Consider the following 9,041-nt stretch of genomic DNA (forward strand, 5'->3'; position numbering starts at 1 on the left):
AGAGAGAGGGGGGGGGAAGAGGAAGAGGAAAAGACAGAGACAGTATAAAGCGGAACGACACTGTTGTCGGGTCTCCTGCCGCAACCACGAGACACAGCGGCCGCTCCTTTCCTCCAGCTGTTTATTCTCTGAAAGAGGGATGAAGGGAGGCGAACACGCTGCATTTTTTTCTCCGTGTTGTCCTTTCCAGCTCTAGGATTTCAGAAAAAAACGTAGCTTATGGCCATCGTTCATTTCAGACATAATCAAGTGTCTTTTAACTTGCCCTTTTTCTCACTGTGCAAAGATATGTTTGTTTGCATGTAGTAAGTGAAATCTTAATTAGTGAGCAGATAAATGGAGATCTGGTGGATAAATATGCATAAAATGTTAACGACTTTGGGTGCATGTGAGTTTACCCTTTAAAATTAGCGCGTGAAAATTTGACGAACTGAAAATAAAGGACAGAATTTTCAAGGTATATTGTTAAGCTACATCTTCGTCAGGATTACACACACACACACACACACACACACGCACACACACGCACACACACACACACACACACACACACACACACACACACACACACACACACACACACACACACACACACACACACACACACACACACACATCTATCTATCTCTCTAAATATATATATATATATATATATATATATATATATATACATATATATATATATATATATATAGAGAGAGAGAGAGGGAGAGTACTAAACAGTTTTTCTACAGTACTTGTATAGTTATTTAAAATATGGTAGTCCCTCCAAAACCCAAAATAGAACAGTCTAATTTTCATAATCAGCATTTTTATCTTTTAGTCTTCGCTATATCTTCCGTATTTGAGCGTTATTTTTTAAATTATAGTTGTTATAAGATTTCTCAACCAAAAGACTTCAGAAATTACGTTACATATCCCAGTAGCCGCAATTTATATGAACAATTATAAATATATTTTAAGTAAGAAACTTACGTGTGAGAAGAGGTGAAAAAAGAAAAAACAAAAATAAGTAAATAACGAAAAATAGAGTAAAATAATAATAATAATAATAATACGAAAAGATTAAAAAGTGAGAAAATGAAAGGTGTTGAAAAGATATGAAAAAAATACTCAAGAAAGAAAAAATAAGATTAGACAAGAGAAAAGAAGAAGAAAAATGCATAGAGGTAAGCGTTCGCATATCGTAACGTCCTGTGCACCAACCTGGTGACAGCAGAGGCGAAGAGGCTCTCGAAGCCACGGCGTCGCCCGAGGGGTCGGTGGCTGCCTTGCCGGGCACGCCAAGACGCGCGGACACGTACCGGAGTCCTACTCATGGCCTGTGACTGAATGTTAGGCTCGGGAAGTAATATAGACTGAGTAACCATATATATATATATTTTTTTTACATAATAGTAATGGTTCAATTTGTATTGCTATTGCTAGTAGAAACGGTTATATACGGAAGGCACATGTATGTCATGACAAGGTAGACTTGTCTACTATATGTGTGTAAATAAATTGTAGCAACTCGTGACCAATACATACACTGTACGTACACGTTATCATTTATATCACAAAAAAACGCTATCCTGAAAAGCCTGGAATGTAACTGTTTAGGGTGGTTGTAATTGTAATGAAAATTGCCCATCAGCGAGTTTAACTTTGATATATACAAAACACTGTCTTGCACTGTTCATACTTTGTCAAGTAATTATAAAAATGATACCCCCCTGCTATTGCCCACGGCTGTTGGAGCGAAGTTATATGTGGAGAGACATACCTGTGTACTTTGTATATATCACAGACCCGCCACATCGCGTCGTTGATCTAAGGATTGCAGACAAGGCAGTTGGTCTGGTCGGGCTTTCTAGCAAGTCATCTGCTGAGCTCCGTTCTGTACTATGTTTAAGAGGCTGTGGTGTGATCCTGGGCTGGAAGAATATGTGAGAGGTGCAAATTCCATGACAGTGCAATGCGCCGCACACAGCTTTATCTCCACGTGGCTTTCTTGGCAACATTACGAAAGAGATTAGTGAAGGTAAGGGCATCATTAACTTCTACACTCAAGATGGTGATGGATGCCTGGAGTGGCAGTGCTCTCCTTTCCAACAGAACAGTGGGGATAAGGGTGCGCTGACGTCGAGATATCAGCATTGGCTCTGTTTTATCTGGGGCTATGTCGACTTGACAGTGTCTACTCCATGAGGCAAATGTTTGAAGAACTTGGTTCATGTACGCAACGGTAGCATGATTACCATCACTGTCACAGGGGAATATAAGGATGGAATTATCAGCAAATAAATGTGCCTCTAAAAAGACAAGGCAGAGTAGAACAATATAAAAGATGTTCCAGAGGAATGGGCCACGGACACTATTCCGGGGAATACTGGCACCTATTGAGTTTTTTTTCTCTAAGGTGTGACCTTTCACTGCTTCTCTGAGGGAACTACCTCTCAGTTAATCTTGCATAAGGTAGCCATGCACTCCCACACTGTTGAGTTTAGCGATGAGGCTGAGGTACCACACCCTATCAACTGCCCTTGTAGTGATGAGTGGTGGGGATGGGGAAAGGTATGCAATGATGAAACTTTCCAGAAGTTAGACATCTCTGGAAAATACAGGGAAGAGGTGCAGTCTGATGAGATGCACATTTTAAAAGAAGGTTGAGGCTAATGTCAGAACTCAGGGTTTTTTGGGGGTCAACTTCTAGCAGCTTTTGCTTGATCACCTATGTTGTGATGTTAAGAATATTCAGACTTGTATATGTGTGTACGTACTGGTACATTTGGTAGAAGGCACTTAGGATCAGGCACTGTCATCTTGTTTTGTCTTAGCTCTGGGTTGCTACTGTTCAATCAGATTTTTGCAGTGGAAGTACGGTGTCATCAGGAGGAAAGCCCTCTTACAATTTAAGGGCGCTCCACCAAAACTTGTTACCCACTACCCAGTCAGCTTACTTTTCAGGCCTACTTACCATTGCTGGTGAGCCCATCTCTGTCCCTGGCTTATGGTTGCACAGCATTGTCGATAGAGTTACTTGTAGACTGGAGTCGCGTGCCTAATGTAGTGCTTCTAAATACGATTTTTATCAGCAATTATTCTACTATAGTAACCGAACCATAGCTAGTCACGGTGTTTGACTGTGTAGGAATGACATGGAATTGAGTTTTTTGTAGTTGAGAATGGTTCCTGTGATTGCATGAATTTGTTCATCTACATCACCAGTAAGAATAGAACTTCAAAAAGCATATTATAAAATATCACTGAAAACTTCTAGTCTGCATTATACCAAAGCAGGTTGATAGATATTAGACTATCCCTCCTTGCAGAGGTGCTAATCACACTCCAGACTGCAAAGTGGCCTGATGAACCCATGGCACTGAGATTGCTACACCTTCTGGGGGTTTCTGGCAGAACACTGATGACAGAATCGAGCCGGAAATGTGTGTGGGAAATAAGACAAGATTTGTCAATCCAAACACAGTAGCTCTTCAAAGGATCTTATGAGCAGGTGTTAATTCATATCACCTACAGTAACATGGTCACAAAAGTGCTGCTGTAGAAGCGCATCTATGTGAGCCTGTAGGAAGCCAATGGGATCACTTCCTTGTCACTGTGGAAACTAGCAGATACAGCAAGTTTGAGCTTTGGTGCTGGGACTTATGGAAGCAGCTGCGACACCGGCAAAGGCCCCACGCTTACTGTCACGTCTATGCCACTAAATTGTCCATAAATGTCAGGGACTGACTCGTTTAGGGAGGTATTCATTTATGCTACAATGTCAAGTGTGTGGGTTCACATGGCTATGAACAAGGTCACCAATGTTAGTTTGAAGACCCCTAACAATAGCTGATATTATGATATGGCCATTACCTGATCTGGGAGGTTGATGTAAGATGAAACAGGAAAGGCTGTGATTTATTGGCCTGGTACCGTCGTCTAGCTTCCAGTTTTAAAATGAGGAAGCAAGGAATATCTGAGCCAATCAGGCATTTCTTGCCTTTTGAGTCGAAATTCTGTGATAGAAGAATTTTGCCTCTCCTTCTCTGTACGAGTATGACCCTGTCCAAGTCCAGTGCGCAGACAGCAACTGCACTTTTTCCTTCACAGACAGTAAGTATCTGTGTGTCCTTTGCATTTACACTGACGGCAGTACTAAACACAATGAAGTGGGTACTGGTGGAACAGAATTACCTTGAGGTTTCAGTGACTCGAAATCTTTTCTGGCTTTGCTTGTTCGAGTTTCTATTATGTCTCAAGGAAATGAATAATTTGCTGCCCCCAGTTGAAGCTGATGGGGTGAGGATTCAGTGATCAGGGGCCGAGATGTGTAGTTAGAATTAGAAAAGAGTTCAGTGTGGATGTGTAGTGATAAGTTTTACATCCGAAAATGCACGCATGAACAATTGTGGCCATAGACTCGGTGAACGGCAGAAAGTGTGACAACGAACATGCGTAAAGCGCTTGACCCAGGAGCAGACGAAACACCTGTGCAAAACAACCAAATAAACTTATGTGTTGCGTGAAAATTCTTCTAAAAATGCTTTTTGAATCTATTAGAAACAAGGCACAAATACCTGCGTCGAAGAAGAACCAGGAGACAGAGAGAGGGCATGCTGGGGCTCGCAGGACAACACGCTGTCGCCTTTTGTGTATCTTCTGTTTTTATTTTTATTTTGTAACGGTCATCCCCACGTCAGCGGATTCACCAGTGACCTGTCCCAATATTGTAAAGGAATTATATTTGTTGTGTAAATACGCTGCCACTCTCTTAGTAAAATGCCAGAACTCACCACTTTTATTTATTTTACTCGTTTTACCTTATTTACTCTTTTTAGTTTATGTGTAGAGAACTCTCTGTGAAGATCCATATGGCCGAACAGTAATGTACCTGTAACTATGTTCGTGCTTGCTTACGCGCACACGAACAAGTCCTCCCATAGTTACCCTTGTTCGCACACGTACACACTTACACTTACATGCACTTACACTCACGCGTACACGCACTCATGCACACATGCACTTAAACTCTCACTCTCTTGCTTTTCTCCCACTCCCTGTTTCTCTCGCTCTCCCGTCTTTCTCTCTCTCTCTCACACACACACACACACACACACACACACACACACACACACACACACACACACACACTCACACACATACACTCACACACACATACACATACACATACACATACACACACACGCACACGCATACACACTCGCATGCATGTACATGAAATATTATTTTTTTTACTTATGCTGATTTATTTGGTTGAGCACACGCCAGAAAGGAGAAAGGTGATTTATTACTTTGTGGTTCAAGTATTAGATTCCTTTTTTGGCTAGTTTGTTTGCCTTGACCTATATCGGCCCACGATGCTACCACAATTGATAAGGACATATATGGTCATAATGGAAATGAAACATTGAAACGCGGCGGAGAAGCCCGTAGAGTTGGAACATCTATTATTCATTTATAACTGAGCTAACCGCGACAGCTTGTTCTTGGTGGAAGCGGTGCTCAGAGAGTTGATGAATAATTAGCAGGTGCTAGTTTATTGTGAGTATTGCTTTCTGACGAACGTACGTTGGCCAAAAGGGAGTCAAACTTTGAGAATTTTACGTACAATCTTGAGCTCCTCTGGTGCTCGTATCGATGATCATGTTTTCTTAAATGTGTTTTATGTAGTTCTTTGTATTTTTGTGTCAATGTTTTTACAGTTTTCTCATTTTATGTTCTTGAATTTTTATGATTTTTGATGATGGTTGTGCTTACTTATATAATTTCAAAGGTGTAGGTGTTGCAACAGTGTTGTACACGGTGTTTTATTGTGTTACGTGTGATATTTGTACTGTGTAATGTTTCATACCATACAACCCCTGTGTGAATAGACACTGAAAATAAGAGTGTGTGGACAATAGTGACTAGTTGCTGAATTTCTAAGCGACTATTGTGATAAGTTTTAAAAATGGTTCGCCCGAGAAAAGCCGGTCCCGATGCAGGTCATTCTGCACCGGCCCCGGAAGGTGATGAACAGCAGTAAGGAGCAGTTGCTCCCATGGAAAGGTTACTTGACCCCGAAATCAGTGTTTATAGTGAATTAGCGGATCAAATTTCGACCCATAAGGCACAGACTAGTGAGTGGGAAGACCAATATGTTGGAAGTGAAGCAAAAGCCAAAGAGGACAGGAAGAAAAGTGATTAAATAATTAAAGTGTTACAGTCAAAGTTAGAAGAAGAACGTAAGAAAAACTAAGAGAGTCTGGTGCTTCTGATGGAGAACCGTCTTCTGGAAACACAGGCCAGAAACGATCGCCAGCTTTGGGACAAGGCGCTGCGTGAAATGGAGGAACAGAGTGCCTTGAGGGAAGCCGCTGTTGAGAGAGACCGTGCAACGCTCCTTGAAGCACGGGCTGCTCTCACTCTCCAAGCTGAACAGGACCGACCTCTCATGGCAGAAGCAAACCGTTCCCTTAGAGAAGCCCTTCAGTCTATTACCCCAAGTATAACACCTGTACCTACTCCATGACAAACCCCAGTTACAAGTGAGCAAACGAAGTTTACGTGCCTGCGTTCTGGCATATCTTCACCTCAGCGATGTGAACCTGCTGGGCAGCCTTCAACCAGAGTTGCTATCTACATGGAGAAGGAGTCGATTTCAAAGTTTTCTGGTGACACTCCAGCATCCCAACCACTGCATCGTAACCAAGAAATAGAATGGTGGATTCGCCAAATTGAGAAGTCAATCCCACCTACTGATGATGCTTTTATAAGAAATGACAGGGCATCTTGCAGCGAACCTGCTGATTTGATCATCAACAGCCCCATCTTTGATGCCATCACAGTCTGGGCAGAATTTAGATCCAAGTTACAGCAGAAGTTCCGGGGAACTTGTTCTGCAAGTGACTACTTCCGGCGACTCCACGAACGACGTCTAGTGAGTGGTCAAGCCCCTCTGGATTTTTACATCACTCTAGAGGGTGCCGTTTATCAGGGCGTCCTGAATCAATTGGAGAGCCAGACGAGCTAATTAGACGGCTTTTTTTGCAAGGTCTTCCAGGCTGGTTAAGGGAGATGTGTGCCCTGTCGGAAGATGCTCCACTGAGGTAACTGGTAGACACGACCCAGCGCGTGTGGAACGCTAGGATGGGCGTCCGTGCAGAGGAAGAAGGACCAGCTCGTCTTTACCCGTCTTCTGCAAGGTCTGGAGGAAAGGTAACTAGAATTGAGGAAGATGGACCAACAAGCAGTTATTCCAGGCCTTTTGGACCGACACCGCGCCGACCATCTCGCCGCATGGACCAGTTTACGAGGCCGGCATCACGTGCATGTTTGGCGTGCCGTCGCGAAGGGCATTTCCTGAGAGAATGTCCCTTTCTCAACATCCCAAGCAGAACGGGACCTTCTGCATTGGGAGGAGAACTGTAGCTTAGGAGGCAGGGTCCCAAAGTGCAGTTCCATTAGCAGCAGCCAGGTGATGAGACACAGATGTCCTAATGGACGACCAACCGTTATGCTAGATATCGAGGGTAAATCCTTACAGGCATTTATTGACACTGGGAGCCAGGTAATCTTGATTAAGAAAGCAGCTGTTGCACACCTCTCACCTCGTAAATCTTTTGTTGCACATAGAGGTCTTAAGGGAGTTGCAGGGAATGAGCTTCCTGTAATTGAAGAACTGGACATTGAGGTTTGGTTAAGATCTGGTAAGTGGTTAATACACAGGGTTATTGTTGTTGATGAAGTATCATTTCCAGGTGATCTTGTTGGTGTAGATATGCTGCGCAAAGTTCATTATAAAATCATTCATGATGCTAATACCCAGGAAGCTTATCTTCACCTCAATAACGTGGTTTATCCTTTACAGTGTGAGAAGGATGAATCTTTGCGTCTTGTGTCGTTTTTGCAGCCAACAGTACATCCTCCTGTTGTTCGCTTAGCTCCATGTTGCAAGTCCAGCTTACACTGGTATGTATGTCACTTGTAGCATATCACCTCGTTTCAATGGGAAGTCCGTTTTAATCAGTAATTGCACTACTGCACTTGATATACCCAGGAGTCTAGTGGTTCCTCAAAAGGATAAGTGCTCGGTTTTTGTTGTAAATTTTACAGCTAAACACATTACACTCTGAAAAGGGTCTCATTTTTGTGTAGCAGCGGAGATTAATCTTTTCAATGATGATGATACTAAAGATCCCATACTTTCAGAAATAACTATACCTGTTGATTTGAACAGTTATATGGAGGTATCGGAATTTGAGTGGGAAGAGGACGAGTTTGACGAGAATGGTCTGCAGTTGGCTGATGGTTCTCAGGTAGATGATCTGTTCTCTTTGTTACCTAAGTGATACTGTGGGGAGAAATGATGCTGCTTTAGAAGTAAGTGCCATCGCAGAATCCGCATTAATCGAAGATGATAGTGTGGAGGTTGCTCGACCATCTCTTGGTCATCTTAGTTCAAAGAAGCGGGAACAGTTAAGGGAAGTGCTTGCAAGTTCCCACCTTTCTTCTCAGGGGATAAAACTCAAGTAGGTTTGGTTCCAGGGGTAACCCATAAGATCATCACGGGTGATACAGGGCCATTATGCACTAGGCAGTGGCGCTTGCCAGAGACAACCAAAGAAAAGATCCGTAAGGAGTGACATGTTGAAAGCAGATATCATTGAGCCATCAACATCTCCATGGCTTTTGCCTGTAGTTTTAGTTAAAAAGAAAGATGTTAGTTTGCGCTTTTGTGTATATTACTGGAATCTTAATTCCGTTACTGTTGCCGATACCTATCCTCTCCCGAGGATTGATGAACTCGCAGATGAGCTCAGGGACACTCGGGTTTTTTCCCTTCTTGACAGTCGTTCTGCATATTGGTCATAAGCTGTAGAACCATCTGATAAGCCTAAAACTGCTTTCAGTGATGGTTACCGTCTCTTCCAATTCCGCAAGATGCCGTTTGGGCTTTCCAGAGCACCAAAGACATTCCAGTGCACCATGAATATAGTACTTTCCCCAGTTCTAGGTAGGCACACTCTTGCTTATCTGGATGTCATTTATATCCC

This window comes from Penaeus vannamei, chromosome 9 (genome assembly GCF_042767895.1).
Source record: "Penaeus vannamei isolate JL-2024 chromosome 9, ASM4276789v1, whole genome shotgun sequence".
Taxonomy (NCBI): domain Eukaryota; kingdom Metazoa; phylum Arthropoda; class Malacostraca; order Decapoda; family Penaeidae; genus Penaeus; species Penaeus vannamei.